Source organism: Nyctereutes procyonoides, unplaced genomic scaffold (genome assembly GCF_905146905.1).
Source record: "Nyctereutes procyonoides isolate TBG_1078 unplaced genomic scaffold, NYPRO_anot_genome, whole genome shotgun sequence".
NCBI classification, from domain to species: domain Eukaryota; kingdom Metazoa; phylum Chordata; class Mammalia; order Carnivora; family Canidae; genus Nyctereutes; species Nyctereutes procyonoides.
Window position 1 is genome coordinate 20706479 of NW_026575131.1, and position 24190 is coordinate 20730668.

Below are 24190 nucleotides of genomic sequence, written 5' to 3' on the forward strand. Positions count from 1 at the left end.
GGCCAAGGGTTTGGGGGGCCAAGGCTGTTTTCTGGCCAGTACATGAGTATTTCAATATTTTAACAACTCGTTGAGGTGACCACTGTGTAGGGGTCGAACCTCATCCCTGAATATACCTCCTTTCCCAGCAAAGAGACTGACTGAGGTGTGGAGAGGCGAAGGTGATTTCCAAAGTCTTGGTGAGTTGCTAGTGGATCTCTTGCCTTCTAGTGAAGTGTTCTTTCTACTTCACTTTGCACCCTCTTAACTAGAGTGTAGAAATATCTTCTTTTTCACTTCTTTTCAAACCAGAGTTGATTAAAAGAAGTTTTCTTGGGTAGCCCGGGTGGCTCAGTGGTTTAGCGCCGCCCTCAGCCTAGGGCGTGATCCTGGAGACACAGGATCCAGTCCCACGTTGGGCTCCCTGCATGGAGCCTGCTTCTCCCTTTGTTTGTGTCTCTGCCTCTCTCTCTCTCTCTCTGTGTGTGTGTCTTTCATGAATAAATAAATAAAATCTTTTTTTTTTTTTTTAAGAAATTTTCTTAGGGATAAAACTGACGAAGAAACAAGATGTCAGAGCCCTGAAGTGAATGACTGCGTACCAGAGAGCTAGCTTGTTTAGATTCTAGCTTCATATGGACCAGCCTGGCACAATTTATGGGACGTTTGTGACTCCTTCCACTCTCTGTCACATCTCTTTGCTGGTCACAGGACCTCACTCCAAAATATCCTTTTGACACGAAGGACATGTCCAGTGGCTACCTTCTCTAGCTATTGCTTTTCCATGTTTGTGGAGAGTTGGGGACTCTCATTCCTGCTCTGCCTGTACCACCTGTGTGGCCTTAGTCACACAGAGTCTGCCCCCCACCCCCCAGGAGGACAGAGTTTGACTAGACCCCCTCTTAGGTACCTTTCAGCTCTGAAATGCATTCATTCTTCTCTCTCACCTGAGATTTTCCCCATCTAAGCCTTATTCTTTCCACTTAGAGGTCTGGGTCCCACAGTTGGCACAGGAGAAAACTGATTTTTGGTCACAAAGACATCTCACTGAATGTCCATTTGCGGGGGGAATCTCCTTCCCATTCTGACTGGGATTTGTGTTTTTTTTTTTTTTATCCTCCTCCTCCTCCTCCACCACCTCATTGTCACTGATAGCTCTCCATAGTATGACTGGGTGGTGATTCTGTGGCTTTTCTTCCAGCCCACTGAAGAAGCTCAGGAACGATTGTATGGTGTGGAAAGTGCCTCACCAATTAAATAAAAGCCTGGTTCATATAAAGAGACTTGTTTCTATATGGAAAATATGAGCCTTTTTTTTTTTTTTTACATGGACCAGGTGTGGATTAGTTCACTGAACCTTTCACCCAGCCATATTCCCGCTTGTAATTCTTCTGAGGCATAGTTCAGCCAAGTCAAAGAAACATGTTATTAAAGGTGAGCTGAAAGGCATTTAAAAAATAAACAAACTGTTTAAGACCCTAAATCAGTAACAGAATCTATACACACAGACTTGAAAAGTACAAGAAAATGTGTTTCAATACCTTTCGCTTCCAGGCCAGATTCTCCTCCTGCCTTCTTTGAACATGTCCCCCAAATCCTTTTTGGTCATTGGTGGGATCAGCAGGTGACTCTGAGCGTGGACCGGAGCTCTTTCGTAGCTAATGACTTACCCTCTACTGAGGTAGGGTGAAACTGCAGTCTTACAGCTATGATTCTCCACCCTGTATGGAGGGGAAAAACAAGTACTTCGATTTTATTTTAGCACTGTGTCCTTAAGAAGTTTAAAATCGAATACACATTCTCTCTCCCTTTTTTTTTTTTCTACCTTTTAGCGTAGCAGATCACCAGATCGTATTAACAGCTTGTAGAGATAGCAGAAATGAGGCGTAGGAAGTTTGAGATTTACATAAGTTGTATTATCCCTGCTTGTGATAACAGTGGCTATCATTTGGGTGGCACTCGCTGTGTGCCAGCCACTTGTGTAAGCACTTTTCCCATTAGTGCGTTTCTTCCTCAAAAGCATGTTATGCACGATAGTTAAGCCCGTTTTGTGGATGAGGACAATGAGGGACAGAGAATGCCGGTGACTTGCCTGAGATCACAAGGCCAGGAAGCAGCAGAGCTGAGTTTTGAACTTGGGCACTTGAGTCTGCGCTCCTAAGGACAGAACTGTCCCGGGCTGAACTGGGCTGCACGGTACAATATCAGAGAGTACTTAATATTAATTGAGGCAGCCCAGGGAAGCATTACAAAACAAAGATATTCATGGTTGGCCTTGGCACCCCCCTCCTCTCCCTACCCCCACGCCCCCAGACATTTCCCCGAACTCAAAAATTTTTTTTGTTTTCCTTTGGTGGTTTTTACGGTCTGGCCCCTTCCCAGCGGAGGACTAGGAATCAGGCATTGGCATCCTGTTGTCCCGCTTCTCCCTTGATTATCTTAAATTTTCATTGTGATTGTGGAGTTCTGGAAAGCCTTTCTCCCAATTATATTGTATTTTATTTTTATTTTTTGAATATTTTATTAAATATTTTATTTATTTGGGGCAGGGAAAGAGGGAATAGAGGGGGAAGCTGACCCCTGCTGAGTGAGGAGCCTGATGCAGGGCTGGATCCCAGGGACCCAGGATCATGACCTGAGCCAAAGGCAGATGCCCCACTGAGCCCCCCAGGTGCCCTTGTTCTCCCAGTTTTAAAGTAATTCCAGAAGATAAGAGCAGAAGAGAAGAGGCATTTTTAGGGATGAGTCTTTTTGGCTCACTGTTTATGAGGTGCACAGCTCCTTCCAAGGGGGACAGGAAGGACTGTTTCTGCATGGTGGGCACAGCGCACCTCTCAGAAACTTAAAAACTTAGCTGAAAAGAATTGCCCCCACCCCCACCCCTGCTGCTTTACATGACAGAAAAGGGAGCGAGTTCAGGCAACAGCTTCATCTAGTGCACTTCTGAGTAGCTTTGCTTCGCTGAAGACCATATGCTGAGCTTGTCAAAGTCATCTGCCCGTTTCAGCCATTCTTGTTTTAGGAGCGTTAACTTGCTGTATTGGGGAAGCAGCATGATATGTGAACAGCCATGCCAGGCTTCTACCAAATGTCCCTGGTCCTCTATCAAGTTCTGAGGCCATTCAGTGGAGCTTTATTGTTATAAGGATTAAAGACACCCTCGCCGCCCAGCATCAGTATTAGTATTCTTAACGTAGCATCCTATGAGTGTCAGAAGCCTTTCTAGCTAAGGAGCCAGGGAGGGCGGGTCCCACCTGGTTCTAAATTACATTCGTGCTCATGAGTGGGCTTCTGGTGGGACCCGGGAGAGGTGGTGAGGTGCAGAAAAGCCGAGAGATGGGTCAGAGTTGAGTGGAAAGGGGAACTGGGATCTGCCAATATCAGAGGATTCAGGAAGAGAGGCATGGGAAAGGAAATGGGACAAAAAGGTGCCAGGAAAAGTTGCCTCATTGTTTGGCATTTTCCTGGTGGCCAGAAGTTAAGTTTCTACTTTACAGTCCCTTGCAAGCCCTATGGGCACATAGCAGCCAAGTTTTTCAGTTTAAGGACCAATAAAATGGGGACATGGGTAATAGTGGGAGACCATTATTTTCAGGGAAGGATTTTTGGGAGATTTGCCCACCTGACTATGTGAGTGGGTTCATTCTTGAGTGTCTTTCTCCATGGGTCAGCGCGCTCACTATAAAATTTAACTGTGGAGCCACTAGGGGTCTTTTCTATGTGTACCCAGGTGTAAGCTGTGTTGCATATAACAATAGGAATAGGGGAGCTAGAATGAGGTACAGGAATGTTTTTATTCAGCTTACATGCTGATTCGTGTTACTCATTCCCTATGCATTTATTGAACAACTACCATATGTAGCTACCATTCTGCACTGGCATACAGTGTGCAAGACAGATGAAGTGCTTGCCTTCATGGAGTTTGTATTCTGACAATGTGTCCCAAACTGAAGTGCACACACTTAAGATTAACGTGACTGGTTTTATCTGATGCCTGAACTTTCTCAGAAAAACCAAACAAAATCAGTTTAGCTGCAGATTGGAGCCGCCAGGAGCCAGATGTGGCCATGGGAAGAATCTCTTTGAGAGTTTGTCATCTGGCTCCAGCTGTGTTAACCTAGGTCTGGTAGGCAGCCATGGGTTGTGTCTGCCAACTGGTGGCCAGACACTAGTGCAGGCTTAAACAATTAGCGGAATCCTTTGCTTGGTGGCTAGCTCCGCCGTGTGTGTCCTAAGATTACCACTGCTGTCCAGACCAGGATCCTCTGTGGTCTTGGACAGAAACACCCAGAAGGGAATCGAAAATCAGCTCCTTGAGAAACTAGGCACGGCTTTCTTATCCTGGAACATGGAAAGGGATGCAGGGGAGGTACAAAACCAATGTCAGCAAGGAAGCAGAAGTAAACCAGACGTGGCCCCCCACATGCACGTCTTGATTCCAACTGAGAGTGCTTGCCTGATACAGACCACCTGCCTCTAACATGCCCCTGCAGAAAAGCAGAGAGTTAGCCTACAGGAATCTCTCCTTCCCAGTTATTATTTTTTGATTGTTGTCCCTTTGTAAGACCCATTTATGATGACCCATGTTGATTTTACTCAAAGATTTCCATTAAAAATCTTAATTCTCACCTTTGAAAGCAATGAGATACCCACAGATTTGCCATAACATACATAAATAAACAAAATGCTTCAACCTACCTGCATGTGGAAGATTTTATCTATGCTATGTCTATATCTATATCTATAAACTGAAGTTTCTGGTTTAAGGTACTACAAGGCAGGCTCTGCTCTTCTCTGGGAAAATAATGATTTTGATCATCTATTGTCCAGCAAGTTCCTGACACCGCAGTAGTTGCTCAGTTAATGTTTGCAGAATGAGACAAATGAAGAAGATTTCCAGTCAGCCTGCTGACTTTCAAGGATGATGATTAAAAATGAGTGAAGTTCTTTCAAATAATAAGTAAGGGAAACAATCCACAATTTAGAGCAAAAAGAACCAAAAAAAAAAAGTAAAGGTTTAATTGGAATAATTTCAGAATTCATCTTTCAAAGGTCCACATCTAGTGTCTGATTATAACAGAAAACACAAGGGTAGAGATTAAAGCTTTCAAGGGGTCTTCTCTTGAGCCTTAGCAGATTTATACACATAGGGACATCTTTATCACAGTGAGGTTCAAAAATATAGTTGAAGTGGGGGAAAATTTTAAGATACTAGTTTATGTGTAAAAACCAACTTTTGCATTGTCAGTGTATTGTGTAAATTTGCCATGCAGGAAACATAAGTGAAGCCATTTGGTTTTGTGGCATTGGTGTGGGCTGGCTAAGGGGGTGGGGGATAAAGTTGAGGCATTGATATAGTATGAGGAGAGCCAGATGGTTGTATTACACATCTTTTGTGTTCTTGTTTGCTTCTTAAAGCAGTTGCAGAATTTTGCCCTTGGCGATATTTTCTTCATGCTTGTATGTTCTGCTATGAATTTACTTTTTTGCAAGAGTACTTTGAAAGAAAAGCCTCGCTCTAAAAAAAAAAAAAAATTTAACTTACGTTATAAACTTGTGAAGTCAACAGTGTGTTCATAAAAATATTTTTTACATGGTGAGTATGTTAGTAAACAGTGGGAGGAGCTGCTTTTCTTTTTTCTTTAGCACACTGACTTCAACGACATGTCAATTCAGAGAAAGATATTTGCAAAATTATAAATGTGGAATTGGTGATGGATGGATGGATGGAGATAGACAGAATAGATACGTTGTTTTTCCAGTAGTAATGAGGCTTATCTGATTAGAAATTTTAACTTTTTCTATCACTTGTAGCAGCTTCTCAGATTGCGGTTTACCTGTTTTTTTTTTTTTTTTTTTTTTTTTTTTTTATCAGCAAGTCTGACTTGGTGGTATTTAAGTGAAGTGAGAATGCTTCGAGACAGGTCGGTGGCTTTAGCCTGGGTGTTTGGTTGGCATTCATTACAACTGTTTGTCACACCACCCTTGAAATTTATGTTTATTTCCTACTGAAAGCAAATTATATTTTGCGATCACCAGTGGCAGGGGATAGTGAAGATGTTCCAAGTGCCTGTAAGAGGTGAATTTTTATCACTGAATGCTTTTACTAAGGAATTGCTTTGGAGCTCTCCCCCCCCCAACCCCCATGTGATCGAATGGTTCAGAATAATTTAATGCCCTTTTCGCAGTTCCAGTTTATCTCTTTTTTTTTTTCTTCACTCAAATGAGAGAAGAGCACAAACATAAGATCCTCGGGCGCTGGTTTATTCTCCGCAGTGCACAGATTTCCAGTTTTAGTTGGAACCTGCAGTCCCTGATGAGAAAACAGGAAACTTAGAGTCCTAACCTTATTGAAATCTCTGCCCGCCTTAGTCACAAGTCTGAGGCAACTCCTTCCAATAATGAAGCCATTGTACGCATCATATCTGATCAGTTCTTGAAATGTTTTAGTAAGTCTATCTTACAACATTATAAGAAGATAATCAGCAGCCTTAGAAGGTCCCCATCTGGACTGTAGAGTTCTTTTACTGAAAGATGTTTTGCCTTTTTGAGATAGCTCTCGCGTTTCATCATCTGTTCCGCTGAGATGAAGTGCATATGAAAAGTCAGTGACTCTGAATCCATCTGTTGTTATTATTTTCCACTGATAATTGGCTTGAACAATGAAATGTCTGTGTCTGCAGCCTTTGAAACTGTACACCCTGTTTATTTTCTGGAGGTCTCGCTGCAACTCCCCCCGCCGCCATGTTCCTCCTCCCTTCCCTCGCAAGCTTACAGCCAGTGGCGCTTGTGTGAGGATGACATCTTTGACTCTGTGCATCAGTATTGTGTCACTCGGCATCCGAAGCTTGCATACGCATTTTTGTCACAAGCCCTGTGTCTGCGCCGCTCGCTTCAGTCTCCAGCACTCTTGCCACAAGAAGCTGAGCTGGGCCGCAATGCATGGATCCCTTACCTGGCTTGTCGTCTTTATTTCACTTTCCTCATTAAAATATTAATTTCGAGTACAGTATCTAATACCTATGGAATTAGATACTACCTATAATTGTATAATATATTCAGTTGCATCCAGGTTTGCACGATACAGAGCATTAATATTGGATTCCACTAACAGCACTTCCATTAGCTTGCTCAACCAGTATGAGATATAGATGAGCTAGGAAGCATAACTACCCGCCAGAACTGCCAAAACAGTCATTAGAAGCTCCATTGGGATGGACAAAGGCTTTTTCACAGTGATATACTGATTAAATTTTGTTCTATGGTTTATTTGCATCAAGGTTAGATCACTATCGTCTGTGGAAGGAGGTTATCTAACACCTTATTTGGAAGGTCATTTCAAGACAAAATAGCGAACAGAATAGACATCTTCAGTTTCTTTGGGAACAACCCCTCTTAGGGAACCTGTGTTTTTATTCTTGGAGGAGGGGGGCAGTGAGTTGGGGAGTCTTTTAATTTTTTTTCTCTTCTCTCCAAGTTATGGCACAATTTCATATGTCTGAGATGGGGTTTTTCTGCTTGTTTGTAATTTTTAAAAACTTTTCAGTAATATTCATTTGCTTTTGCTGTAGAATGATATAGCCAGAGAGCAGTGTTGTGTTAATAAAATAGAACTTGCTTTCGAAATAGAAAGCTGCCTTATTTCCCTTGGCTGGCTTAATTGCAGTACATTCTCTGAGGCTGTGAAGGATCTGTGACCTACCGTTTTTGGTCCAAGTAATAATGTAGACACATCCTATAGATTGGCGGTGCTGGATTTGCCCCCATAGTACTATGTGGCATTAGGAGGAAGTAGATGAACATAATCTTATTCATGTTTCAATCGAAATCATTTAATACTGCAAAAGTTATTAAAAAATAATTAAGTTACTAAGACCAACATGTAGCTGGAACATACAGCAAGAGGTTAGAGGTGAGTGCGTTGATTCCTTAGGCTGAGGAAAGGCAGTAGTGAATTCCTAGTGCCTTCGTGTTTTTCCTTTTACTTAAATTCCTCGGTTCTAAGGACAAATTATGTTGAGGTATGGCATATTTTCTGCCGAAATGGAGAAAATTGTTGACTGTAATTATGTTATTTAATTGAAATTATAAGTGGTTGAGGCCACTCAGTTAAAAGCATCCTTTCTAATATATGGGTAATGTTTTTAAATGAGTGGTCATGGATTGATGACATTTGAAAGGCAGGCGTTTGGAATGTATTTTTGGAAGACTCAAATTAGGTTCCTTAAATCCTTAGTGAACCGAGGAGTGTAAAGTGGCATTGGTTTTTTTGTTTGTCTTCTTTAATTGAATTTGTGTCATTATTTTATACATGTAACTGTATATACACGTGTATGTGCATGCACATATATGCGTATGTATGCGTGTGCATATTTTAGATCTGTAAATTTTGTGCATATATAAGCTAGTCCTTTCACAGGTACGGGTCACAGGGACTGGTTTGTGGTGTGGCAAAGCCCAAAAACAAAAGGTAGATCTCTGACCTTACATTGTAGCCGAAAAATGTGATTGTTTCTAACTCTCACTGCACGTTAGAGACTTAAATGCAAGCTAAGATAAAAGTCCAGTGATGTGTCTTATGCCAACTTCTTTTTGAAGTAGCTGGAGATAAAACAATAGCACTATATTCTCTCCCCATTACCCGCCCCCCCCTCCAGGAGTGAGTTCTTAATTACTAATGAATGCAATTCATTTTAATTGTTATTATAGCAACATAACATTTAACTGTCTCCTGCTTAGTCCTTGTGCCCTGGAACAGGCGGTGTCTCCTGTCAGAGAGAGGACAGGTAGAAGGCACAGCAGGCGTCTGATTGAGCCAGTTATTCATTTGCTGAGTGTTTGTGTTTATGCAAAGGGGCCTCTTCCTGCATATTTAATCTAGAGTAAGGCAGTGGCTTTTGTTGTGTTTAGCCCACATACCTTCAGTCCTTCCTCACACTGCCGCCAGCCCGGGAGCCCCGAGAGCCCGCAGGCTTCCCAGCGCCTGTAGTTTCTCCCTTCCAAACTCTCAACTTTCTTCCGTTGTGTGAAAATTGCCTCTCCGGCCCCAAAGCTTCCCTTCCTCACCATGAACGGGTAAGTGTGTGCGGAGCCAAGGCTGAGACTTTGTTTCATTTTACAAATGTTGAGAGGCTACTTTCCTGCTCCTCTGCGCGCCTGCTGCCCGGGTCCTGGGTGCTGGGTGCCGGTCCCGGGCCCCGGGCCGCCGGCAGTTACTGGCTGCCTTGACATCGACGGGTACAGGTGCCTCCTAGGCACCCAGGCTGAATTTTGGACTGGCAGAGAGAGCCTCTTGGAACCGGGGCCGGGGAGGAGGGGGGCAAGGGCGGGTGGGTGGGGGGAGAAGGAGAGACAGAGGGAAAGAGAGGAACAGCTTTATTATTCTTTGTCCTAACAAATCCTGTTTTGTAACTATCCTGGAGATAATGCTGCCATTGTTTGCTAAAAGCCTTCAAACAGTGTCTAAGACCTAACTGTAAGAAAGCAGTGAAACTCTGCTGCTGTATTGTCTACACCCGGGCCAGGGTCCTCCCCGAAGGTCTGTGCCGGAATAGGAAGGGTTTTCTTTAGTGGAAATCGAATCGTCTCTTCATTGATATTAATAGCACACTAGAGAGGTTGGCCATGATGCTCCAAGAGGCGGTCGGGAGGGAAGGAAATCTGATCTTGCTGGGGGGGGGGGGGGGTGGATGACAGCCTCTTGGCCCCACGGTGGAGGAGACATCCATCCAGGCTCAGCCTGCATAATGGCATCCTGGCTTAACTGTTTGCTCTAGGAATTTTAATCTTGAGCTGTTTGTTTTACTATCTGGGGTCTTGCTATTTTTTGTTCCCGTACTGTCTTTAGAAAGCACCATATTCAGGTTCTAATCCGGTCTTTTTAAAAAGTGGATTTAAAAAAAAAAAAAGACTCAGAGAAATTGATGTACTGTGCACTTAGATCATTCTGGGCGATGATGGTAGAATTATGCTTTCTTTTGGAGTGTTATAATTTCAAAAATGAATTGCCACGACGGAGAGGGGACGAGCCACCCAAGGAAGATATGTCCTGTGTGAAGATATTTCAGGGACTAGGAATTGTGTCCAGGGTCTAAAAGAAGGAGTTTGCATTACCAGTTAACTGTTGCCTCTGCTTGAGTAACTCTTTTCAACAGAAGAGTGTGCTGTTCCCCCGCAGGTTGGAAACTGTGAGAATTTAAATAAAATTTCATCAACCTTATTAAAATATGTAGGGAGTTGGGTCTTCTTGGGTACAAATCAGTCTAGAGACTTAGAAGCATTTATTAACAGTGAGGCTGCTGTAGGTTTTTAATAATAAAATTACAAATACCCTATCTAATTGTAAGTATATGACTTTTATACTCGGTTTTTAAGGGGAAAAATACTTTTTTTTTTATGAGGAAAAGTAACTCCGTCAGAGCACCTTCTGTGATTAGCGCTATTGTATTCTTAAATTTTGATTGATAGAGATAATAGTTTTCACTTAAAAATACAGACAGGTACTTTAACTTTCCATGACAATAGCTATTTGCATTTCTTTTATCTTTTTGTTTAACATTTGTGGGGGTTGGGATGGATTTGATTATTAACTCTTATTGCACACTAAAGGTAAATCTAAAACAAAGGCTTTGTTAGAGCTTCAAAGAGAAAACAGCAAATATTGTTTTTGGGTTTCAACATTTAAAGGCTGTTAAAGGATACCTATAAAATATTTTCACATGACCATGACCAGGGTTTTACTTTTCTGTCAGGTAATAGAGAGTAGTTTCTCCAAATGAGATGGACCAATGTGGAGCTGCTGCTGTGGGGGCCGCCAGCCTGAAGCAATTTCCCCGGGCATGCGTCGCCTGGGGTCGCCTGAACCATGGGGCTTACCTTCTAGTATTTTCGGTTTTTCTTTGCAGGACGGACCCCAAGCTTAGGTTCCATGATTTGGTGAGAGTCCCAGAGGTTAAGGAGAAAGGAAGTAAAATGTTCCTCACCTCCAGTGGAAGGGACACTGGGGAATGATGGTGGATTTCCTCGGTAGACAGAAGTACAACAAATATAGTGATTGCAAACCAGCAAGCCTGGGTGGCGTCCCAGAGGCCTGAACTGTACAACTGTGCCTTTTCCTTCCTTTTTTTCCCTCTTTTGCCCTCTTTTGCGCTCCCGGTTTCTTTCCCTCTTATTTCTTTTCTCCTTTCCTTCCTGCCCTCTTTGCTTTTTCTTTCTGGAAGCCTGACTCAATATTGAAGTTATTAGAGCAGAGAAAAAACTCTTTGCAGTTGATTTCTGAGTGGATTTTCTTGTCTCGAGTGCAGAAAATGAAGTGACCCTTGTACTATCATTTTTCAGCTAGGCAAATTTGTGTTGATATGCTCCTGTTTTCCTAAGAAATCTTTGAAAAACAAGACCTGAAAATCCACGAGTTAGGAGTCTCTAGTTAAAGAGGCAGCAGTCGCTTGGAAATTGGCCCATTTCGACCTTCTTTTTTCTTAGATGAAGGATAGATATGTTCTTTGATTGGAATATTTGGGGTATGAGAAGTTTGAACTATGTTCCTGGGCTTTAAGAGATTCTCTGGCCAGGGACAAATTACCAAATCGCCACCTTCCTCGTGGGCCAGGAACTGGCCATGTCATCTTTACATCTCCAGTGACACTGGTGCATGGTAGGTCCTCAGGTGTCATTTGGTGTACTGGAGATGTTAGGATGAAAAACATTGGGTCATTCTTCACAGTCCCTTTCGCATAATCATATAAAATGAAACATAATGCAGAAATCCTGATGCAGATCATTTTCTTTAGCTGCCATGGAAGAAAGGGGAGGACATACTCTTAGTGGGAAAAGTAGAGCATATATTGTTCATTTTCAACCTTGTGAAATGAAGTGCAGCCTCCATGTTTACCTGGACTTTGGTTCTGTCTAGGCCATACTGGTTAGCATTATGTATTATTTGCTACATGGATGAAATGAGGAGCAAAATACAACCCTACAGAATGTGACATTGAAGTGCTGTGGTGACCAAAGAGGTCCACCTTGAGGAAATTCTTAAGGGGTGGGGGTTGGGAAAGTAGAGGAAGAGGTGAGTCCCTAACGTTTTCTAAGACTACTGTCTGGCTCAGCTTTATGGTCAACATAGAGATTCAGGTGAACAATGCTCTTGCAAACAATAGTGAGGTAGCCACACCAGAGACAGTTCTAGTGTTCACAGGGTCTTAACTACACAGAGAATGACATGAAGGAAAATAAGTCATTTCTACTTACTGTATCCCTAGGCTCACTTTTAAAACCTAAAACCAATAGGAAACTTCAGAAAGAGGGAAAAAGACAATGGAATTCAGATGGTAACAGCAATTTAAAAGATGATGAGTGGGCTGGAGGGGAATATTTTTCTTTTTATATTTAAAAGAAACTTAAAAGCTTTACATAACCGTTTAATTTTAGTTTTGATGCTCCTGCGGTGAGTAAGCATTTAGGTAACTAGTTGATATACTTGATAAGTAAAAGTGATTGTTAAAAAAAATAGTGAACCATTTTGTAAATGGAAGCTTTACATTTTGGGAAAAAAAATGAAATGCGGGTTGTTCTGCTAGTTGTTAATTTCTGATTCTTCTAGGCTCGTCATGATGCAGACTCAGGCCCCGGTACTACTCCCTAATTTTCTTGTCTGTTATATTGACACATTTCATTTAATTTAGCATGATGGCAAACAGCTGTTGAACTATTAATCTTTTCTCTGCAAAGCTAGAAAAATATCTTTTAGATTACTTGGCTAATGTATACTAAAAACTAAAATCAACAGAAATAAATTAATGAGTGGTCAAATGTGCCCATGCATTAAAATTTATGGAACTTCACAATGGAGGAAAAAATGATTTGTATCCCATTGCCAGTTCTTTTTTCTTTATTTTTTTTCATAAGTAAAAATTAAATGTAGCCAATTCTGTATTGCTTTAGTAATTATAAGTTGGAGGGTCAGTTGTATAATATTGGTTCCCTAGGGGAAAATTATACTTGTAAAATCTGTGAGGGTAAATCAGCTTGTATTTCTGCTCTGTTCACTTAGACACTGTTCTATGTAGACAGGTGCATAGAGAAATAGGCCTAGTTCTTCCCTGAAATCCTTCTGCAAGTTGGAATACAGGGCTGGAGATAACTTTTTTCTTAGTAGGCATTTTCAGTAGGTTATTTTTTTTAATTAAATTTTCATAAGGTCCACTTGTTTGTTGGGCCTATATGATAGCCATCTCATCTGCATTGCAGAGTCTAATACTATAGATCTGACTGCCAAACATGCAAAAACAAATGCAACTCAACAGATGACTGTGAATGTTAGTTCAGAGCACCCACATTGGAGGATATCTCAAGTAAAAAGGAGGGAGAATGGCAATTCTCGGCTTGAAATCAGTAGGATCTTCCATAGTTCACTTCCTTTCCATTTAAGATTCTCTAAGTGGTGAGATGGAAATATTGAGTATCGATTATTGCTGTCCCTCTGTCTAATGAGCTCTTCTTACTTGGGAGGAGTTGGGCTGCTTTGCAGATCTCCCCACTACCCTGAGGACCCCACCAACATCACTGCTCCCTGTTGTCTTAGCACCATGTGCCCTGTGACAGAGTTCTCACCAATAGAGAAACCAATCCTGGGGACACACATCAGCAGTGTATCTCAAAATTTTCATTTTCAATTTGAATTGTTTTGTGTAAAAACAAAAAGGTTTGGGGCAGGTTGCAAAATAGTAATTTTAAGTCCCAGAGCTAGGGTTTTCCCCCACCCAAATGGTGAACATTTATGGTGAAAACCTCCAATTTCCTCTTACAGTAAACACGAAAATTATGATTTCACTCAGAGCCTGCATTTTTTTCCAATCTTTATGGCAAGAATCTGCATATACTTACTTGTGGAAATGTCATAAATTGGCCTCAGATCAATTCCTCAAAGATAGTACTCACCAAAGTGCCACTTTCAAATTTTAGCCCTTGTGAAATAAGATTTAACTCTTCTCAATAATGTTTGCCTTTCCACATTCAGGGCTGACAGCAGAGGGATAAGCAGGGATATATTCTGTATAAAATTAAAACTACTTCATTACATATTGTTCTGAAGAGTGAGCAAAAGGATATTAACATTTTAGTAAAACGATGATACGATCTTAGCATCTTACAAAAAATCACATGAGCATTTGGTCAGCTGATGTGGAATGAATCCTGTACCCTGTCGGTAACTTGATCTAAATTAATAAACAAATGTTTTTCTTTTCACTGGTGCCATATGTTGATCCCAGTTACAGGGGCAGAAAGAGGCAGCTTGTAATGTTTCTTAGAGGGTTACACACTGTTTTGCATAAGAGAGTATGCAGATGCAGGAGTAGATGTGGGATGAAACATGTTCCAGGCTTTCTTTGTGTTTTAGGGAGCTTGGTTTCAATTGTTTATTTCATCTGACACAAACCATTTTTATGTAACTTAGTATATCTGGTAGATATATGCTAAGTGGAAAACATAGTGTGAACAGCTTTCACCAACTGGTTAACCCTTTCCCCTCCCCAAACTTGAAGATCCTGGTGCTTGTATTCTTTGGAAAGGTCCAGGGTGGCATAAAGCATCTTGTCTGTAAGAATTCACTCTCTTCCTAAGGGGGGAAAAACAAGTCTGTGCTTTAATGAAATCAGAGATGTGGATGTTAACTAAACAGAGACACGTTCAAGGAGCAGCCTGGTTTCCAAAAACAAAGGCCGATGAGTCACGTATTATTGCACAAGAAAATAAATTGATAGATGACACGATGAGAAAAAGTTCATATGCAAAATTCAAAATATTTCGTCTTTACTTTTTCCACCCACGTTGTTTTTGTTGTCTTGAGGAGCTCACTGGCCTGTGCACCAGATCTGTGGTCCTGGGACTTGTTTTTATTAACTCTGAAAGTCGTTTGCCATGAATTGTAATGGAGTGCTTTTGTTGTTCTTGCATCTATTCCAGGCAAATAGGTGGTTGCTACTCTCTCTTGACATTCAGACTTTGATGTTGTCTTTTGTTTTCAGGGTAAGAAGTGACCTTTTGAGGTGACTATACCTGAAGATTGCTTTCCAGAAGCCAAAAAAGGTAAATGCACATCTGATTAGTGGAATTCTATCTTGGCCTGTATCTACCTCCTTCCAGATATATCTTAATTCAACTCTTTTCTGATCTACGTGGCTACCAAATATGTGTGTGTGTGTATTTGTGTGTAAGTCTGTATGCAGTACAGTAAGTTTTGGGGAGATTGTTAACGAAAAGACTGCCCTTAAGAAATGGTCCACAGAGTGATGCATTTCCTCCAAACATTAACAAACTTTGCTCTCTTTGTTGAAGCTGAACTTTATTTTTTTACATTTAAAAAAACATTTTTTTTTTGGTTGTTGACTTGGTGGGCTTAAAGTTAGAAAGGAATAGTCACATCACAAAAGTGGTGATTCATAAAAATTGCTGCAAACATGAGTAGCGCATGTCAGTGTTCTGTGCTGAAATGGTGTCATCCGATTGATGTTCATCTGGCGGCTTTATAATCACCTTCTTTCAGAAATTAATAGTCAAGCACCATAGCAACACGGCACATTGATGTAACTGCTGAGCGGCGTGGAGCATATCCCTGTGATGTCAGCACTAGGCTGCCTTGTTCTCTTGACCTTGCTTGAAAATCAAATGAGTATTTGATTTTGAAATTAGAAGTTTTCAGAGAGACTAATGTAGCTTGATGAATTAAAGCTAAATTAAATTTTCTCAAACTCACTTTTGGGAGGGGGAACCAAAAAGCACTTTGCTTAAAACCGTTATGGATGCTACATATTTTCTTGATTCCGAAGGTATCTCTCCAGTGAGGGCAGTGGTCATCTTATACAAGTTAATCTTGCAGGTCTCTTTAATGGCTGGTGTTTCTCAAGTAGCATCTTCAGTTTATTTTTGAATTTTGGCCAGTAATAGCTTCATTTGCTTTAGTAGATTTGCATCTCTATTAAAACAGGTTCCTTGCTGACCTGGTGGCACAAAGTCTTCACTCAGATATGACTAAATCAGGTTTATGCATTTGTATAGTAGAGACTTCCTACTCTTTAGTTGAACGTGTTCTGGGTTTTTGTGGACTTTTACAGTGTGAAGATTCTTAGATCGCTTTTTTTTTTTTTTAATCTTACTGAGCGTTTTTGGGACCCTAGAACGCCTCTTAAAGGAATGGATTTGTTTTTATAGTTGCATTCTGGCGCATTTCTGATTGGAAGCAAAAAATCTACAATGCTCCATTTCATCGTCTTTGTTGTTTAAATTAAGCCTTTGTGAGAAGCACCTGATTGTCCTCCACGGAGGACAGCCTCATTCATAGGCTGCAGCACGGGTAGGGTTGATCCAAACTAGTATTTTGGGGTTATCAAGTCAAAGCAGTTTCCTTTGTGGAGACCCAGTTATCAGATCTTAAAAGTGAAGGCTTAGTTAACTCCGGGTATCTGCAAACTTTCTCTGTAAAGAGCCCTGTAGTAAATATTTTCTGTTTTGTGGGTCATTCTGTCTTTGTCACAGTGACTCAGCTCGGCTATAAGTTGTGTCTCCTGGTCTCCGTGAGCCCTGCGAGATCTCAAAGGTGTTCCTCATGTAAAGCTGTGCCAGGTGTTTAACTCATCTCGTGTCATTAGCTAGCAGAGATTTCTAGCAGAGCTAAAAATTGTGATTAAACAATTTTAAAACATGGTTGAAGAGATGAAATATTCACCTCTAGAGTTGTGTTACCCGACAACTTCAAATACGGGTGTCTTGAGCAGTTGTCATTGTTTTCTTTGGAGTCACCTGTAAGTGTGACTCCAAATTATTTTTCTTCTGGCTTGATGTCTTTATAATGCCTACGCTAACACCCATGACCTGTAAATGGGCACATTTGAATTTGTGCGATGATTTGTTTCCAATTCTGTGATACTGTTCAAAGTTTAAAATATCATGAGATAGGGGCAAGTTTGGGAAGAAAAGAAAAAAGGTTCCAGGATTTTCCATTAGTGTTGGCTAAGAGAGTAGTCCATGGGGAGAGAAGAAATTCTTTCTTTATAATTAATGTCAAGGACATGGTGTGTTTTATTATACGTTATACTGCAAATGAGTAACTCCTTGTCAAATTTCAGGAACAGTGAAAAATTTTGTCCTTCTGATGGCTCCTGTCATGACACAAAGGAAGCTGAGTAACAAATTCATGTAATTTTTCTTTTAAACTTGACTGCCAGGAAGCTCCGAGTAAGAGATTTTTGCTCCATCTCTGTATCGTTTTTTTTCCACTCCAACTTTTGGTGATTGAGATCTTATTAAATAAACTTCATTTTTCGTACCCCAAATTAACATTGGATTATTTATTTTTTTATTCTATAAGATCAATTCCATCTTATTTGACCCTATTTCAAATTTCATTTTTTTCTTTAGAAATTAATGTATAGAGACTTCAATAATACATCACATATAATTTTTTACCTTTGAACAGCTCAAAGATCCTTCAAAAACGAATCCTTATTTATTTTGATCTCATATAGAAGGGAAAAACGATTTATTAAACATGTAAAAAAAAAAAAAAAGATCTGTAAAATGGCTGGAAGGGCTACTGTTTCTTCCCAGGGAATGAACCTTAAACAGAGAAGAGTGGGATGCCCAGGTGGCTTCATCGGTTAAGCATCCTACTCTTAATTTTGGCTCAGGTCATGATCTCAGGGTTGTGGGATCTAGCCCTGCATTGGGCTCATGCTGAGCAAGGAGTCGCTTAGAATTCTCTTTCTCCCTCCCCCTCAAAAGCAAACCAAAAAACCAGAAAAACCAGAGAAGATTGTGTATCCAGTGATCGTGAAGAAACCAGCGCCATCTCCACACCATCAAAAAGAGGTAGATTTCAGATGCCAGGAACTTCTCAGTAAATGTCATGCCCACATTTGAAATCTGGGAATCATTAACAGTCAGCATAGATGCAAATAAATATGTCTACATTGGCACTATGGGAAAAACTAGTTATGCACATAAAAGTGGCCAGGCAAATTCAGAAAAACAGATGAAGCCATTTTTCAAATTTAGATTCAAAGGTCTGAAGAGTCATAAATAACAGTCATCTTACTTGGTAGCGATATAACAATTTTCTTCCAAGTGGATCTGAACACTTTACAAAATGGGTTTGGTTGCCAGCATTCTTGAGAGATAGGCAGCAATGATTATAATCCCTACTTTACAAACTGGGAAGGTGGTCCCAGAGATGATTGGTAACTTACCCACGATCATGTAGAATGTCAAGACTAGGCCTAAAAAGACATCTTGTTCAGGTCACACTTATATTGATGTCCTTTTATCATGGCTGCCTTAGTTTGGTGATTTAATAAAGGTTTATATTGTCATTTTCTCTCTGCTTTCTCCCAGCATTGGCATTTCACCTAAATGCATTTTTGCTTGAGATTCAAATCCAATTTGTGAAATTCATCTTATATCAGTTCTGAGTGGTATTATTGGGAGTGGATGATGATCATCAAGCCCATTTAGAGTACAATTAAGTGTTTTTTAAAAAATATTTTAGGCATCTTTAAGCTTCACATCTTATGTGCTAGTTAAATTTCTTGTTTTAATTTATTTTTTATGGTCAAATTATTTGTGAAAAAGTTAAGAAACAATCTAAAAGGAAGTATAATCCTTACCATTTTCCCCTATTCCCAATTTGAGCTTTTTTTGTTGTTGTTGGATCAAGGAGTATAAAGCATCCTTATAGACTCTACTTATTGTGTCTTGCATACTGCAGATTATATCTTGGTTACAAATACAGGTAAAATGGTTATTTGGCTCTTTAAAATATATCTATTGATTCTTTTGAAAGTTTATATTTATTTGATTTAAATATTTAATGACAATAACATTCAAAGTTAAATCCATTTCAAAATGACCACTTTATAGCATTCCACTTTTGAATTGCGTGATTATTAATTCACCAAGTTGTTGTATAGACATAACAGTGTCTTCATTGAGCCACCAGATGACCACACCAGCTGAATCACTAGTATATTCAGTGAAGCATTTGAATCCTTCCTGTCTACCCCCCACCCTTGTCCTCACTCACTCATGTCTGGGTTTAATAGGGTAAAGACTAGGCTGATACAGCATAGAGACCCCAACATACAATGGCTTACATAGAAAAGAAGTTTACTTCTCTCTTATATAACAGTCTGACCAGTCTAGCTTAATTGGGCAGGTTCTTTCTCTCTTTTGCTCTCCTACCTTGGGACTTTGTCATTATTTACATGGTTGAAACATAGTGGGGAAGTCCAAGGCAAGCAGTTTTCTTTGATACAAAGGAGTTAGAAATTGCACACATCACATCTATTGACCTTTAATTGGTAAGATAATGGTTGCCTGGTAGCAGGAAACTGCAGTGGCTGCTGGGAAAAGTATCTACCAGGTTGTCCAGGAGCATGGGAGAATTGGAGAACAGGTTTAAGGGGACAGTGAGAACACAATAATTTGATTGTTGAATTGCCCCAGTCCAATGATTTCATGCATTCATTCATTCATACAGAAGTACATACCATATGCATACATAAATTCCTACTGCAGATATTTACTGATGATTGTGTGCTAGTGGCTAAGATCATAGTGCTACATAAGAAGAACATGGTCTCTGTCTTCATATAGTTTATTTTATAGTGGGGAATACCCAGATTATGAACAATGATGATGACCAATGTTAGGAAGGACAAATATTGTTTTCTGGGAGAAAGTGGCCTATAACGAAGAGACCCAGGGTACCAGGGATTTAATGTATTTTAGCTAAATGGAAGCTATGTTAGTTTAACTTAATTTTCTTCTATCTTTCATTCCAGTGCTGTTTTGAACATTATCAGGCATGTTAATTTTGTTACTAGCTTTATTAAGATATAATTCATATCACAGTATAGTTCACCGACTTAAAAGTGTACCGTTCGATGGCTTTAGGTATATTCCTAGAGTTTGCAACCATCATCACAGTCTCATTTCAGAACATTTCAGCACCCCAGAAAGAGATCCCTTAACCATTAACAGTCACTCCGGTCAACTCAGCACCTGACAAAGACTAATCTACTTTCTGTCTGCATAGGTTGACCTATTTGGGACATATCCTACTATGTGTGGTTTTTTGTGAGTGACGTCCTTCACTTAGCATATCTTCAAGGTTCATCCCAAGTATTTAAATTTGAACCTATCAAAAATAAATAAATTTGTAACTCTCTTATAACCTCAGAGTTGTTTAAGGTCTTCCTCCTAAACCCTACAAAATGGTGACCTGAAATATTCTTAAAGGGGATGGAGTTAGGGGAAAAATTACTGTTTTCATGTTGTTTATATTTTCATAGAGCTGACTTGGCCTCCCAACAGTTAAACTTCAAAATTTAAATGTTTGCATTTTAATTTAGCTGTTTTTAAACATTGTTAACCATAATGCTAAACTAAGTTACTCTGTAAACAAGAGCTGTTTCTCTTGAATGTTAGTTTCAAAGAAAAAAAATTTTAAATATTGATTTCCAGAGAAATATGCTCAATAGAGTTCGTTTTCAAGCAGAAGTCACTTGTTGAAATGTACATGAAGGCATATTTAGTAGTAAAGGCAATCTTTGCAGTGATTATCAACTAGCCATATTTTGCACTGTGAACAATGAAAAATACAAAACCGAATAACAAATGGTTTCTTCATCTTTTAAAAATGATGTTTTTGTTCTCCCATCTGCCAAGGGCACAAATATCCCAGTTGCTCACCTTGAGTATCTTAGGAAGAGATTCTCAGTTTAGGTGACAACGTAACAGCTTAGCAGAGAGATGTAGGAAGTATTGCCTTACTTTGGCAATTCAAAAACCTAGGGAAGAAATTTGAAGCTTAGCTGTACAAAAACAAAACCCTGTTTAAGGTAGCAGATCTGTGCTAACCTTGACTGTGTCACCCTTCTCGTATCTCCTAACATGTAGAACCTTCAAGGAACAAATGTTCTATTGGTGGTGCAGTCCTTATTTTGAGGCCATTTGAAAAGTTGACCTTCTATCCAGGGTTGAGTGTAGATTTGAAGTTTATAGAACTTCTTGAAGAGACTACTGGTGAGTGGGAGTTTGCATTTGAAAAATGAAGATTAATCATTTAAATTTGTACTTCTCTGTCCTTGGTCTGAACATTGTACTCCTGTAGCCTTTGCGTGGTGGGCTGGGAGGGGAGAAGAATGAAAAGGCTTGAAGTCTTTCTGCTCCGTCCCAGTGTAGCTCTTTTTGAAGTGTGAAAATCATGCAGATTTGCCCTTGAATTTTATATATTAGTATGTATGTAGTATATAATTATAAGTAATTAGATGTTTTGTTAATTATCTGACAGTGCGATGAGTTATTTAAAATTACCTTTTAATTAAAAAAACAAGTCTTGCGTCATTGGATGGACGGTGATTTCACTCTGTGAATTGGCATGATACTTTAATTCTGCAGCCTAATTCTGCAGCCTCCAGGCCTCTTTCCTCTGAAAGTCTGTTTCCCTTTCAGAGGGTCCTGAGCTGTCCCTAGAGGTCAGAGAAAGGGCCCCAAAATCTGGTCATCACAGATTACATACCTTAAAGTTGATTTAGCACAGTGATTTTCAAAGTGGGCATAGGGACCCATTTGTGGTTAGGAAATCAATTTAGTGGATTGCCGTCCAAGAATTTTTGAGAAATGAAAGAAGCATACAAAAGAGTAGAATAAAATAGACTAAACCTACACTATCCACTGTGGAAACCACTAGCCACGTGTTTGCAGTGCGATTAGCCCAAACTTATATGTGCTCTAAATGTAAATTTGACAAAGTATTTAGAAGACTTTGTATGGAAAAAAGATGTGAGATGTTTGAGTTATTATTCCTTATTGATTACACATTGAAATCATATTTTTGTTATGTTAGGTTAAATAATATAAATTATTAAACTGAATTTTAACTGCTTCCGTATGGTTACAATTACATGTGTGGCAGCTGTTATATTTCTAATGGACCGCTTTGCTCAAGTTGATGAGGAATATATCAGTGAATGACACCACTATCAGGCCCTCTGCCCATGGTTCTAGGGGATGCGGACAGGCAGGGAAGTAAAATATGAATTCATTGTGATAGGTGCAGGGGAGAAAATACAGTTGGGTAAGGGAGATCAAATTGCCCGAGGAAGGGGTTCCAACTGTAAATAATCAGTGTAAGTCTGACTGTGCAGCATGGGAGCACCTGAGTCAAGATCTAGCCTGCTCTAAAGAGAGCAAGTTGGCTGGTGTGGCTGAAGGTCAAGTCATGAAGGGGGAGAATAGTCAGAAGCAAGGTCAAGAAGTAGCAGGGCCAGGTAGCAGGCCGGGTGCCTGGCTGGCACAATCAGAAGAGCAAGCAGCTCCTAATCTTGGGGTCATGAGTTTGAGTCCCACATTGGGTTGTAGAGATTACTAAAAAAAAAAAAATGTAAATAAACTTTGGTAAAAACAAAAACAAAAACAACGGAGTTACAGGGTTAGACTGAGTAGGGCATGTAGACTCACCGGTCTTAGTCTTTTAGTAAAATAGGGAACAATCGATGGACTTTGAGGTGGGTCAAGATCTGACTCCTGCTTTGACTGAATCACTCTGGAAGCCATTCTGAAATTTACCTGTGGGTGAACAAAGCAGGGTGATAGGGAGGGGGGCTTGTTAGGAGGCCACTGTAAATATCCCAATGAGCTAGGATGATGGCCAGGATCGGGATGGCAGGAGAGGTGGTGAGAAATAGTTAAATTTGCTTTTTATTTGAAGGTAGAACCACAGGATTTCCTGGTGGAATAGATGTGGAATTTGAAAGAGCTGCATCAGGGATGACTCCCAGGATTTTTGTTCCAGAATGATAGGATAGTATCATCTGATGGATTGCTTGTGGGTGGAAAGAGTCAGAAGATGAAGGTTTTGGGTGATAGAACTGCTGAAAGGTTGGAGCTGCCATTAACTGAAATAAGGGACTCTATAGGGAACAGCTCTGATGGTATTAAAGGAAAAAAAAATATTTAATCTCACTTGTTACAGATGGTCAGGCAGACTTTATTCAGGACCGTCACAATAGGTGTTGGGAACACTCCAGTGAGATTTTATACGGGAGAGCGAGATTGGGCTCAACTCTGAATACAGCACAGGCAAGGAGGAATTTATAGCCAGGGAGGAGAGTGGGCGTCAGTGAATGGAAGATTACCACGAGGAAACATTGTGGGTAAGCAGAAGCTCTGAGCTACACAGACCTAACAGGGCTCTTGCTGAAGACAGGCCAGGGTGATCAGATACTACCTGGGTGTTGATGGAGGATGAAGAAACCAGGCAGATGTCAGTGGTGGTCAGATACTGAAGGTGGTAGAGAGCTTGTGATTAGACAGACTTAGCAGGGGTCTTGCTAAAACTGGATTTTACAGGGAGGTGCCCAGATGGGTTCAGAAGCCCGACTCAAGTTGGGCCAAGTCCAGAGTCTTTGTCAGGGGTAGATGAGGAAAGCAGGGGAAGTCAGGAGTACAGCTATAGACATGTGGGCTTTGAGCTGTTAATTATTCACCAGATAGAGCTGTCAAATGGCCATTGGGGCATGTGGATCTGGAAATGTCCTAGCCAGGGCTATAAATTGAGAATTTATAAGCATGTAAGTAGTATGTGAAGGCATGAACCTGGGTGAGCTCACCAAGGGTGTAAGTAGAGGAAAACAGGGCTCCAAGATGTGAGTTCTGAAGCCAACCACCAACATTAAGAGATTTGATTACAGGAGCATAAAGAGGCAAAGCTGGCTGGAAATTTTGGGGATTTGAGTGAACCAGGAGCCCATTGATGGCATTTTAAAGGAAGAGAACATTGAATTGCCTAAGTGGCTTAGTTGATTAAGCACCAGACTGTTGGTTTCTGCTTGAGTCATGATCTCAGGGTCGTGAGATTGAGCCCTGCGTCTGACTCCACACTGAGTGTGGGGTCTGCTTGGGTTTCTTTCCTTCTCCCTCTTCCTTACATGTGCTCTCTCTCTGTCTCTCCCAAATAAATTAGTGAAAAAAAAAATTTTTTTTTTTTTTTAAAAAGGAGGAGAGCATTGTTACCTGCATTAGAAGTTGCTAAGAAGTCAGAAGAGGGGATGCCTGGGTGCCTCAGTGGTGGGACGCCTGGGTGGCTCAGTGGTTGAGCATCTGCCTTTGGCTCAGGGTGTGATCCTGGAGACCCGGGATCAAGTCCCACATCGGG

General features: G+C 40.5%; 1 protein-coding gene across 9 annotated transcripts in view; it reads left to right on the forward strand.

Annotated features, from left to right (window-relative positions):
* The window catches only part of FOXP1 (forkhead box P1), a 582432-nt gene that overhangs the window by 244230 nt on the left and 314012 nt on the right, over positions 1–24190 (forward strand). For 8 of the 9 annotated variants that reach the window (XM_055342934.1, XM_055342933.1, XM_055342948.1 and 5 more), the window contains one exon: positions 15006–15066. The gene's annotated coding sequence lies outside the window, so the exon portion shown is untranslated. Of the gene's footprint in view, positions 1–9037; positions 9055–15005; positions 15067–24190 lie in introns of those variants that run through there. The other variant, XM_055342938.1, reaches the window with a different exon arrangement.